Source organism: Ranitomeya imitator, chromosome 1 (genome assembly GCF_032444005.1).
Source record: "Ranitomeya imitator isolate aRanImi1 chromosome 1, aRanImi1.pri, whole genome shotgun sequence".
Classification (NCBI taxonomy): domain Eukaryota; kingdom Metazoa; phylum Chordata; class Amphibia; order Anura; family Dendrobatidae; genus Ranitomeya; species Ranitomeya imitator.
The window spans coordinates 703,090,201-703,103,491 of record NC_091282.1 but is presented as its reverse complement, the minus strand read 5'-3'; the positions used below and the strand labels follow the sequence as shown (position 1 = coordinate 703,103,491).

The window sequence follows — 13,291 nt, the reverse complement described above, 5'->3', positions numbered from 1 at the left end:
AAGTTCTAGTCTAAGGACACTAGACACAAATCCTGCAAAATGATGCATACTTTACCGTGTCCTGCTATTAAAGGGGTTCTCCACTTATTAAAAAGATCACTCGATAACAAGCTGCTGGAACACTCAGCGATTAGCCAGAGAAATTTGGCAGATTTTTGTTCTGGATTAAAAGAATGCACTGCTGTGGTTCAGCACAGTAATTAGTCCAGTTCAATACGGCTAATGCACATTTGGCTACATACAGCAGTTTCCATGTGAAGGCTGCCTCAAAAATCAATCTAATTACCATAATATTCAGACCATAAAAAGCATCCCAGGTTTAGACAGCAGAAAAAGAAAAAAAAAACATCTTAACCTATATTTTTCGGATTATCAGACTCACTGCTGGCGGAGGCAAGAGTGGGGAGATGCTGCGGGTCGCAGGCTGGGAGGAGGGGATGTTCGGAGATGTAACGCTGCAGGTGAACAGCTCTGCTACACGCACATAGACACACACAGTGCTGCTATATAAGCATATATAGACACACAACTGTGCTACATGCCCATAGACACAGGGCTCTGCTACATGCCCATATACATACACAGCTCTTCTACATACACACTACATGAACTTATGGACATACACAGCTCTGCTACATGTGCATATAGACAAACAACTCAGCTACATGCACACAAACACTATACATTACCAGATCCTTCAGTTACTGAGGAGGACCTGTTTGGGGGCTGAAGTAGAAGGGCATTTGCAGGACTTTCCAATAATTAACTCCAGTACCTTTCAAGTCATGCGGTCACATGACTTGAAATGTCCTGGAATTATTTGTGCAGAAGGTCCTGCAGGTCCTCAGCTTGTGCAGCCTTTGTTGAGGTCCCGGTAGCTTCCTCTCATCCTCTGAACCAATCACATAGATCAGCATCAGGCAGGAAGAGAGACAGCAGCTCTCTCTGCGATTGGGAAGGATGCAGTGTCAGCGTTCTCCTCCATCACAGGAAGCTGCCTCCGGACTATAAGGCCGGCGTCACACACAGCGTAAAACAATACGGTCCGTATATTACGGCCGTAATACGCTGAAAAGTCCCCAAAAAAATGGTCCGTTGCTCCTCCGTAGGCAGGCTGTGTCAGCGTTTTTTGCGCATGGCATCCTCCGTATGTAATCCGTATGGCATCCGTACTGCGTGGTTTTCTCGCAGGCTTGCAAAACCAACATACCGCTATAGAAGTGATCCATGTGTCCCAAAAAGAAAAGAATATATATATATATATATATATATATATATATATATATATATATATATATATGTCAGTAGACACATATATGTATATATATTAATATTTATTCCAGCGCTATACAGCTTGAAAGCCGGTAATTCAATTACCGGCTTTTTCTTTCTCCTTCATAAAACCCGACATGATTTGAGACATGGTTTACATACAGTAAACCATGTCTTCTCTCCATTTTTTTTGCAGATTCCACACTACTAATGTCAGTAGTGTGTATCTGCAAAAATTGGCCGTTCTAGCTCTTAAAATAAAGGGTTAAATGGCGGAAAAAATCGGCGTGGGCTCCCGCGCAATTTTCTCCGCCAGAGTAGTAAAGCCAGTGACTGAGGGCAGATATTAATAGCCTGGAGAGGGTCCATGGTTATTGGCCCCCCCCTGGCTAAAAATATCTGCCCCCAGCCACCCCAGAACAGGCACATCTGGAAGATGCGCCTATTCTGGCACTTGGCCACTCTCTTCCCATTCCCGTGTAGCGGTGGGATATGGGGTAATGAAGGGTTAATGCCACCTTGCTATTGTAAGGTGACATTAAGCCTAATTAATAATGGAGAGGCGTCAATTATGACACCTATCCATTATTAATCCAATTGTAGTGAAGGGTTAAATAAAACACAAACACATTATTTAAAATAATTTTAATGAAATAAAAACAATGGTTGTTGTAGTCTTTTATTCAACGCCCAATCCAGTCACTGAAGACCCTCGTTCTGTGAAAGAAAAAACATAATAAACCAACAATATACTTACCCTCCGCAGATCTGTAACGTCCAACGATGTAAATCCTTCTGAAGGGGTTAAAACATTTTGCAGCAAGGAGCTGTGCTAATGCAATGCTACTCCTCGCTGCAAAACCCCAGGGAATGAGGCTAAAAATAGATCAATGATCTATATTTAGCATCATTTGCGGTGAGGCGCCCTCTGCTGGCTGTTCTTAGATCGTGGGAAATTACCTAGAAAGCCAGGGAGCCAGGGAGCTTTCTAGGTAATTTCCCACGATCTATGAACAGCCAGCAGAGGGCGCCTCACCGCAAATGAAGCTAAATATAGATCATTGATCTATTTTTAGCCTCATTCCCTGGGGTTTTGCAGCGAGGAGCAGCCTGCATTAGCACAGCTCCTTGCTGCAAAATGTTTTAACCCCTTCAGAAGGATTTACATCGTTGGACGTTACAGATCTGCGGAGGGTAAGTATATTGTTGGTTTATTATGTTTCTTTACTCACAGAACGAGGGTCTTCAGTGACTGGATTGGGCGTTGAATAAAAGACTACAACAACCATTGTTTTTATTTCATTAAAATTATTTTAAATAATGTGTTTGTGTTTTATTTAACCCTTCACTACAATTGGATTAATAATGGATAGGTGTCATAATTGACGCCTCTCCATTATTAATTAGGCTTAATGTCACCTTACAATAGCAAGGTGGCATTAACCCTTCATTACCCCATATCCCACCGCTACACGGGAATGGGAAGAGAGTGGCCAAGTGCCAGAATAGGCGCATCTTCCAGATGTGCCTGTTCTGGGGTGGCTGGGGGCAGATATTTTTAGCCAGGGGGGGGCCAATAACCGTGGACCCTCTCCAGGCTATTAATATCTGCCCTCAGTCACTGGCTTTACTACTCTGGCGGAGAAAATTGCGCGGGAGCCGAGAATGAATATGGTAATGTTTTGTAAACGTATGCAGACTGGACCAGGTCGCAGCTCTGCAAACTTGTGCTACCAAAGCTTGGTGCCGGATGGCCCAAGACGCACCCACTGACCGAGTGGAATGAGCCTTAATCCCTGCTAGGACAGAATGACCTCTGACTCGGTAGGACTCCTGAATAGCTGAACGAATTAATTTTGCTATTGTCGCCTTGGAAGCGGGAAACCCCTTCCTTGGCCCTTCCGGGAGCACAAACAGGGCATCCGACCTGGGGAAGGACGCCGTCCGCGAGACGTATCTCGAAAGCTCTCACTGAATCCAGTGTGTGGAGGGTCTTCTCGATGCGGTGTACTGGTGCCGGACAGAGAGACGGTAAGATAATCTCCTGATTGAGATGAAAGGATGACAACTTTTGGCAAAAAGGACGGGGATGTTCTCAAAGCCACCTTATCTTAATGAAAATTCAGGAACGGAACTTGACAAGACAGAGCCGCTAGCTCCGAGACTCGTCTAATGGACGTGACCGCAACAAGGAAGGCAACCTTCCTTGAAAGAAAGGACAGGGAAACTTTGTTCGAAAGGCGGCACCCATTGGGAGACTCCATGAATGAACGTCTTCACTTGTAATCTGTTGGCAATCCTGCGGTGGAACAGAACGGACAGGGCTGAAATCTGCCCCTTGAGAGAACTAAGGGCGAGACCTAAGTCCAAACCCGTTTGTAAAAATTCGAGGATGGAAGGAATGGAAAATTCAAGAGGAGAACGTCCCCGGTTGTTGCACCAGGAAAAGAAGGTTTTCCAAGTGCGATGATAAATGCGCATAGACATAGGCTTTCTAGGGCTGATCATGGTAGAGATGACTTCCGGAGAGAAACCTGCCTGGGTTAGAACCCAGGACTCAATGGCCATGCCGTCAAACACAGGGCCTCGGAGTTCTGGTGGCAAATGGGGCCCTGTGATAGCAGGACTGCGCGATTCGGTTATCGCCAGGGAACATCGGCGACTAGCTGAACTAGTTCCGCATACAACGCCCGGCGTGGTCAATCTGGCGCAATCAGGATTACCGGTACTCCCTCCGCTCTGATCTTCTTGATGACTCTCGGCAATAATGGGAGCGGGGGAAATATGTACGGGAGTACGAGTGCATCTGCCCCGATTGCTGCTGGATCGTGGGACCGAGCTATGAAGTCGGGAACCTTGGAATTTAGCCGTGAGGCCATCAGATCCACGTCCGGAGTTCCCCCAACGACAGCAGATCTGGTGGAAGATCTCCGAATGGAGAGACCACTCCCCGGAGTCGAGGATTTGACGACTGAGGAAATCTGCCTCCCAATTGTCCACTCCCGGGATGTGAACCGCAGAAATCATTGAGCGGTTTTCCTCGGCCCAACGGAGAATGTAGCCTACCTCGTTCATGGCTACCATGCTGCGGGTTCCCCCTTGTCAGTTGATGTATGCCACTGCAGTGGCATTGTCGGACTGAATCCTGATGGGACGACCCGCCAGGAAGGGATGGAATTGGAGAAGAGCTAACCTGATTGCCCGAAATTCCAAGATGTTGATCGTAAGGCGTTATTCCTGAAGTGACCAGCGGCCCTGAGCAGTGTGATGTAAGAACACCGCTCACCAGCCTAGAAGACTGGAATCTGTTGTCACAACTAGCCAATGTACTGGAAGAAAAGACTTCCCTTGATTCAGGGACGACTTTAATGTTCACCACCTGAGAGACTGACTGACTCGGTGGGGAAGGAAGAACCGAAGGTCAAGGGAGAACGGGTTCCTGTCCCAAACAGCCAGGAGGGCATGCTGTAAGGGACGGAGGTGTAATTGGGCAAATGGAACCGCCTCCAAGGCTGCTACCATCCTGCTGAGGACTCTCATTCTGAAGCGCAGAGAGTGAGTGCGAGGTTGAGAGAGCTTCTGAGCTTCCCGCTGTAAGGCTGACATCTTTTCCGGGGGAAGAAGCACCAACCCCTGGACGAGTCTAGTATCATTTCTAGAAAGGAAATTCGCTGAGCAGGTACTGGGGAAGATTTTTTGAAGTTTATCTTCCAACCCAGGCGAGAAAGAGAATCTATTGTGATGTTCACAGCCTCCTTGCAGGCGCGGAAAAAGGGGTCTTTGATGAGGATATCATCTAGATGCGGTAGCACCACCACGCCTCGGGTGTCAAGGATGGCCACGACGGCCGCCATGACCTTGGTGAATACCCTGGGAGCGGTGACGAGGCCGAAGGGCAAAGTAACGAATTGTAAGTGTTGTTCCTGAACTGCGAAGCGATGGAACCTCTGGTGAGAAGGGAAAATTGGAATGTGGAGGTACGCGTCCTGGATGTCTATAGATGCCAGGAACGCGCCTTTTTCCATAGAGGCGATGACCGAACGAAGCGATTCCATTCGGATCCGTCGTACCCTGACGAACTTGTTCAGCAGTTTTAGGTCCAGTATGGACCATACTGTACCGTTCTTCTTTGGAACAAAGAACAGGTTTGAATAAAAACCTTGAAACCTTTCGCTTTGAGGGACCGGGATAATAACCCCGTCTTCTTTTAGAGAGCTTATGGCCTGGAAGAACTCTGATGCCTTTGCCCTGGGAGGAGAAGACAGGAAAAAGCGATTTGGTGGAAGAGAGGAGAATTCCATCTTGTATCCAGAGGACACTAGGTCGCGGACCCATTCGTCGTGAACGACCGAGAGCCACGCGTCGCTGAAGGAAAGCAGACGGCCGCCTACTTTCAGTGTGTCCCCCGGATACCACAGGAAGTCATTGTGTGGGAGATCTGCCCGGTCTGGACCCCCTGGATCCTGACTGCCTAGGCCTACGTTGTGTCCGGCCGGGTCCGGAAGATGTGGAAGTAGAGGACCAATTTGAGTTGGAACCAAAAAAAAAAAAAAAAATCGGGACCAAGCCTGCTGTTGCTGGTTCCGAAAGGGTCTCAGATGTGGGAGAAATTTACTCTTCCCTCCAGTGGCGTCGGAAATTACATTTCCAAAAAGGCAACCGCTCTGATATGGTAAAGAAGTCAATGACTTTCTGGAAGCAGATTCCGCACACCAGTCCCTGAGCCATAAGGACCTCCAAATGGTAATGGCATTTGCTGCTGCTTGAGAAGCGCAGTCAGTGGCATCCAGAGACGCGGTCACTAGAAAATCCCCAGCTCTAGCTATCTGAGTAGCAAGGTCTGCTACCTCCGGGGGAAGATTGGTATCCAGAACAGCTGAAGACAAGACCTCAGCCCAATGGGTCATAGCCTTAGCCACCCACGTAGTGGGAAAAGATGGAAAGAGTGCAGCTGCTGAGGCTTCAAAAGCTGGATGAGCCATATTGTCGATCTGACGATCGGTGGGGTTTTTAATCAAGGCACCCTCTGAAGAGGATAAAATAGATTTAGTAGCTAGGCGCGATACCGGAGGAGACTGATCAATCTTTTCTTAGATCAGGAGCAAAGGGATATTTTGACTCCATGATCTTTTGCCCTGTGAAGCATTTATCTGGACAGATCCTATGAGATTCAACGATTTCCTTAAATTCAGGATGATTGGCGAACACTCTGTGAGCCCACTTGGTCCTCTTAAAGGACACAGCATGATCCGTTTTAGTTAAAGGTTCCTCATCTACAGTCAGGGCCTTGTTTACTGACTCAATGAGAGAGTCGAGAGTCTCCTGATCGTGTTGAAATTCCTGATCTAGGGACATGTCAGAATCGTCCTCTGAGCCAGGTTCTCTACTAGCCCCAAGGGAGGGGGAGCGAGAAAAAGAACTCTCAGAACCCGATTCCCGGTGATGGTCTGGGGACAAGGCATGAGTCCTTTTCCTGGAAGAGCAAGAGCTCCTTGGTAAGGTACGACCCCTAGTGTACAAGGGGTTCTGATCATCGGAAGCGTTGTCCGTAAGAGTGCCCTGGTTAGAGGAAGGGTCTCGGAACGAGTCTAATGCTTTGGCCAGGGATGCCATAGACCGGGTAAGGGAGGTAGTCCACTCAGGTGGACTAGGCTCACTGGGTTCGGTATCAGAAACAGGTGGTCCCTGAGCAGTCACCGGTTCACAAGCTGAGCATAAAGCAGTATTGTGACCCCGGGGTAGAGATACCTTACAAGAGGTACAAGCAGCAAAAAACACAGTGTGGGTTTTCCCAGACTTTTTGTTAGGCTTTGATTTAGACATAATGTAGCCTTGAGGAGAGCACTTACTAGCAGGGGAAGGGTTAAGCTAGGTTTCTGCAGCTTACCCAGGTCCTGTGTCTTGAGTCCCCGGGGGAGGTCCGCAATGTGCCCACCAAAATCACTAATCCCTGAAGCTGTGATTCAGAATGCTGGAGCAGCGCTGCAGCATCAGCCTTGTGGGTGTCCAAAGATGGCCGCCGAGATCAGGAAGAGAAGGCGCTTCTTGCAGAACGAGAAACGCCAGAGAGAGTGGGCGGCGGTAACCGCCAGTGGGCGGAGCCAACGTTCCGGCCTGGACGAGAGAAAAGCCGGGGGCTAAATTTTAAGCTTGGCGCGCCGCGGCCGCTATTTTTGCCCCACACACCCGGGCTTTAAGATATATGCGGACGTCCCTTATCCCAGGGACCAGGACCTCCCAGCGCCTCGGCCCCGCAGGTGTACTCACTCACAGTAGACGTGGTGGGCCGGTGCTCAATCCACCGTCACCATAGTCAGGGAGGGGGTGGAGAGCTTCTGTCACCTTCCATCATCCACTATAACAGTGGTGATGCAGTGGGGGGCTGCACGGACACCATAAACATGTCCGGCTATGCACCTGGCTCCAGGAGAGGTAGATGGAGGGCTACTCCATGTGGTCGCCCGCTATGGAGGGGGGAGATAGGAACGCGAAGGAACCGTCGCCAGTAAAGTGAGCTCAGCTTGCATCCAACGGTGCAAGAATGGGTACAGGGAGGGACGCTCCGCGTTCTTGCCTGTTGATGGTTCGGGGGAGATCGGAACCTAGAAAGGATCCGTCGCCCCATTCTCTCCGTTAAGGGAAAAATAGAATAAAAATAAAAACGGTGGGGTCTGAAAGCAGACCCAAGTGCCTCCTACAGACACAAAGCAAGAACTGGTTCACTTGAAGCCAGCAGGAGGGTGTATACTGCAGGGGAGGAGCTATTCTTTCTGTATTACTTAGTATCCTCCTAGTGGCAGCAGCATAACACCCATGGTCCTGTGTCCCCCAATGAGGCGTAGGAGAAAAGGATTTTACGTTGAGTACACAAAAATCCCTATTTCTCCTTCGCCTCATTGGGGGACACAGGACCATCGGACATCCTAAAGCAGTCCCTGGGTGGGGAACCAATAGAAGAGACAAAACCTCATGCACCAGCTGCCTAGAGATGCTTTACCACCGCCTGAAAGATCAGTCTTCCCAGGCTCGCATCTGCTGAGGCCTGAGTGTGAATGTTGAAGTGCTTTGAGAAGGTGTGCAGACTGGACCAAGTCGCAGCCCTGCAAACCTGTTCCGCCGACATCTGGAGCGAAATGGCCCAGGAAGCACCCATCGAACGAGTGGAATGTGCCTTAATCCCCACTGGGATAGGCTTGTCTCTGACATGGTAAGACTCCTGAACAGCCAAGCGTATCCACCTGGATATTGTGGACTTGGAAGCAGATAGTCCCGTCCTGTGACCCTCAGGAATAGCAAATAAGGTATCCGTATTGTGGAAGGACGCTGTCCGGAAGACGTATCTTCTGAGAGTCCTCACGATCTAGGGTGTAGAGATGCCTCAAAACAGCGTATTGGTGGTGGACAAAACGAGGGTAGGAGAATGTCCTCGTTAAGGTGTAAGGAAGAGACCACCTTTGTAAAAAAAAAAAAAAAAAAAAAAAAGGACAGGGACGGTTGGAGAACCAGATTGTTCTGTTGAAGAAAAAAAGAAAGAGAGCTCGACAGGAAAGAGGAGCTAGCTCAGATACATGCCTGATAGAAGTCACCGCAACCAGGAAGATCGCCTGAGACGTCAGAGAGACGTCCTGCAGCAGCTCAGATAGAGCCGAGTTAAGGCTCAATGCGTCCAACAGCTCTTTGTAGGGGGATACCACGTGGGAGACCCCAGAATGAGACTTCACCTGCAGCTTAGAAGCACTAAGGCTCTGGAACAGAAGTGATAAGGCAGAGAACTGTCCTTTGAGGAAACTAAGCTATGCATGAGTCAAGCCCAGAATGAAGGAACACCAAAAGAGTTGCAATGGAGAATGCAAGAGTAGAACAACGGTGTTCCCTGCACCATGCAAAATAGGGATTTTTGTGTACTCACCGTAAAATCCTTTTCTCCAAGCCAATCATTGGGGAACACAGACCATGGCTGTTATGCTGCCGTCACTAGGAGGACACTAAGTTGAAACAAAAAGAGTTAGCTCCTCCTCTGCAGTATACACCCTCCTGCTGGCTCCCAGAGAACGGTGCAAAAACAGTAGGCGATCATAAACTTCATATCAGATTAAAGAAAAAACAAGCGCAAGCCAAAAGATTAACAGGGTGGGTGCTGTGTCCCCCAATGATTGGCTCGGAGAAAAGGATTTTACAGTGAGCACATAAAAATCTCTATTTCTCCTACGCCTCATTGGGGGACACAGGCCATGGGACGACCCAAAGCAGTCCCTGGGTGAGGAATCACATCACAGATCTAATCCCATGTACCAACTGACTAAAGTTGCGCTACCGCCGCTTGCAGAATACATCTGCGAGGGGCTGTTTGTGCAGAAGTCTGAGAGCGTAGGCTGTATCAAGTTACAGCCTTGAAGACCTGTTGTGCTGACCCCTGATGCCGAAAGGCACAAAAAAGAACGTCTACCGACCGAGTAGGGTGTGCCGTAATCCCCACTGGGATAGGCTCGTCTCTGACGCAGTAGGACATCTGAAAAGTCAAGTGAGACCATTTGGTATCGTAGCCCTGAAATGGCTAAACACTGCTTGAGACCCTCAGGAAGCACAGATAGGGCGTCCGTCCTACTGAAGGGCGCCGTCTTCTAGATGCACCTTCGGAAGGTATTTACTATGTCCACGGTGTGATCGGCTCATTCCACCAGATGTACCGGAGCTGGACAAGAAAAGAGAGGACAAAGTCCATGTTAAGGTTGAAAGAGAAAAACCACCTTGGGAAAAAACGGAGACCGTAGATGATTCAATGACAGCCTTGTCCTAGAGGAAAATCAGGAAAGGAACGGAACTCGACCGAACAGAGTGGTAGCTCTGAAACTTGGTTGATAGACAGCGCAGCGAGAAGAAACAGACGACTTCAGAGACATCCTGCAACGGTTCGAAAGGCGTCCATATAAGGGCTCTAAATGCAAGCTATAGGGGGATACCACATGGGAGACCCCCTGAAAGAAAATGCTCACTTACAGAATGGAAGTAATTCTGCGCTGGAATAAAACAGATAAGGCCAAGTTCTGGCCATTGAGAGAGAGGGAGAGAGAAAGAAAAAGAGAATTTCCCAAATTGGAGGGAACAGAGAAGACATGAGGCGGTCCTGACAAAAAACGGACGTCGGCAGAGCAGATTTAGATGATCCGGCAGTCGCCATAGGACATCGACGACTATCTGCACTAAATCTGCATATCACGCCCAGCGTGGCCTAACCTGGGCGACAAGGATTACTGGAGTCCCCTCTGCTCAGGTCTACCTGACGACTCTCGGAAGTAAAGGAAGCGGGAAAAAAAAGCATGTACTGAATATGAAACTGAAGCCGTGGAGAGACCTGTGTATGCCCCTTGATGGTCTATGGATCCCGAGACCGAGCTCTGAAGTGGAATACCTTGGCGTTCACTTGAAGCCATCCAATCCACGCCCGGAGTCCTTAAATGAATACATTTCTGTCGAAAGGCCTCCCACTGTCCCAAGGCGAGACCTTGACGGCTAGGAAAAAACTGCCGCCTGGGATATGGACTGCTGAAAATACTGAGTGGTGCCTCTCTGGCCATCAGGCAATATGGGCTACCTCGTGCATGGTCACCCTGCTGTGGGTACCCCCTTTAATGACTGATACATGTGACAGCCGTGGCTTTATCCGATTGAATTCGGATGGGGTGACTCGCCAGGAGATAATGGAACTGTTGCAGGGCTATCCTGATTGCTCGGATTTCCCAGACATTAATCGGAAGGCTCGACTCCCGAGTTGATCAGCGCCCCTGAGCCTTGAGGTGCCTAAGACTACTCCCCATTCAAGGAGACTGACATCGGTAGACACCACTAGCCATTAAACAGGGAGAAAATATTTCCTCTGGAAGAGAGAAGGCCTCAATGTCCACCACCTGAGAGGTTGCCTGATCCGCCGGGGCATGCAGCGCCGGCGATTAAGGAAGAAAACTGGTTCATGCTGCAGGGGACGGAGATTCAGCTGAACGAAAAAGAAGACAGTTTCCATTGCGGTCACCATTTTGCCCCAGTGCCATCATAGCAAACCGGATAGACTGAGTGAGTGGTTAAGTGCGTGGGCTCCCTGTTAAAAAAGGCTGGGACCTTGTGTTGAGGGAGAATCACTAACCCTTGGAGGCATCCAGGGTCATTCCTAAAAAGGATATCCACTGGGCTGGAATGAGGGGAGCCTGTATACATTTATACATAGAGGAAGGATCATGAAGGGACTGCATCGCTGTGGTCAGTAATGCCATGGGCTGCGACAGTGACAAAGACCACTTGGGGGGAGGTATAGTGTAGTCTAGATCCCAGCCTCAGTAAAATGAGGCTGTAAGACAGATTACCCCATAACCTTTTAATCTCATGCATCCTTTGCAAGGAAAAACAACCGGGCCTCAGGGTTAGAACACTTACCCAGGGCTGTGGCCCAATGGTGCTGCAGGTCTGATAAACTAAGGTGGGATTTTGATCCCAGGACCCCATGCAGCCAAAGTAATGAGCGAACGTCAAACAGATTCGAGTAGAACATCTTGAGCTCCTCCTAACTCTATGGTGTCTGAAAAAGGGTTTGTTTTTTAACACCAAAAAAGGGCATCCAAGCCTTGCCGCGGGAAAGAATTGCTCTTTCCTCCCGTAGCATCAGAGACAAGGTGAGTCAGCTTCACTCTAAAGAAACGGCCACTCTGGAAGGAAGAGATGTCAGAGCCCTTTCCCCCCCACCCCCCACACAGAGTCCGTTTTCTATTCAATGAGCCATAAAATAAAAACCTTCTGAACGTGATGGTATCCGCCGCTGATGGCTAGCTGCTCTGCACTGCCTCCAAAAAGGCGACCAGGATACCATGGCTTTAGCTACCCCTGCCGTGGCATACGATGGATAATGCTGAACCAGAGGTCTCAAAGGCGGAGCGAGTCAGAGTCTCTGACAGTCCGAGGATGATGATCCAGCCAGGATAGAAGGATTCTGAATACGGAAATAAATACTGGCGGTTTCACCGCAGAAGATTCAGCTCAATCTTTCCACAGATCAAAACAGGGGGGTACCACGCCTCAAGAGGGTGCTGACCCTTGAGACGTTTAACAGGTTGCTCTCAGCGCTGGTTAAGTATAACCCGGACCTCCGGGTGAATGGTAAACGTTGTATGAGGGTGATTAGTCCTCTTGAAGGGCACTGTGTGTTCTGGGACAGAGCCGCAATCCTCGTCAACCTTTAGAGTCTGATTGAGGGGCTCAATAAGCGAGTCCCTCAATTTCTGGAAATCTGGTGAGTGCCGATTTGGGAAACATCCAATTCAAACTCAGTCTCGTTCTGCAAATCACTGGTGAGGGAGAGCGAGAAACAGAGCTCATGGACGCCAAGGCCCGAGATTGCTCTGATAATCGTACCACGGATCCGATTTCTAGACGCTTGTACGGTTCTAGAATACTTGCGGCCACTGCTAGCTGATGACTCAGCGTAGGAGAGGATCCATTTATATCAGACCTGTAAACGCTCCGATCCACAGAGGAATTCAATTCTCTTTTGGCCAGATAAGCCACGGATTGATGGAAGCCCCTCAGGGGAACTAGGTACACTGGGATTGGGGCGATGGAGGGCTCCTGAACACATTTGAGGGAGCGGGTTTTGCAAGTTAGATAAAACTAATAGTCTTATTGGACCCTTTGGGAGCTTGGACCGTGACGATGTAATGGCGCCTTTAAGGAAACTGCATGCAGAGTCGTTGTAAATGCCAAACTGTCGCCTCTGAGTCGGCCCCAGAAATGCGCCCTTGCTGCCAGAGTAAGTTCCACTGGCAGCGTCGCCGCAGACCGCCTGTCCAGTGCCGCTGCTAGTCTAGTACCATGGTACAGGGAAAAAGGGGTCACCCTCAATCCACCATCCCTTTAATAGGGGGGTGGAGAGGGACTTACACCTCGGACGAAGCCAGGGACTAAATTTTTTGCGACCGGCGTGTTACCTCAGGTGTTAAGCTGTCAGTTCTGGAGGATTCAGCTTACTCAGGTCCTG

At 49.2% G+C, this 13,291-nt stretch overlaps 1 protein-coding gene across 1 annotated transcript in view; it reads right to left on the bottom strand.

The window, feature by feature from the left end:
* The window catches only part of EIF2AK4 (eukaryotic translation initiation factor 2 alpha kinase 4), a 152,168-nt gene that overhangs the window by 85,210 nt on the left and 53,667 nt on the right, over window positions 1-13,291 (bottom strand). The window lies entirely within an intron of this gene.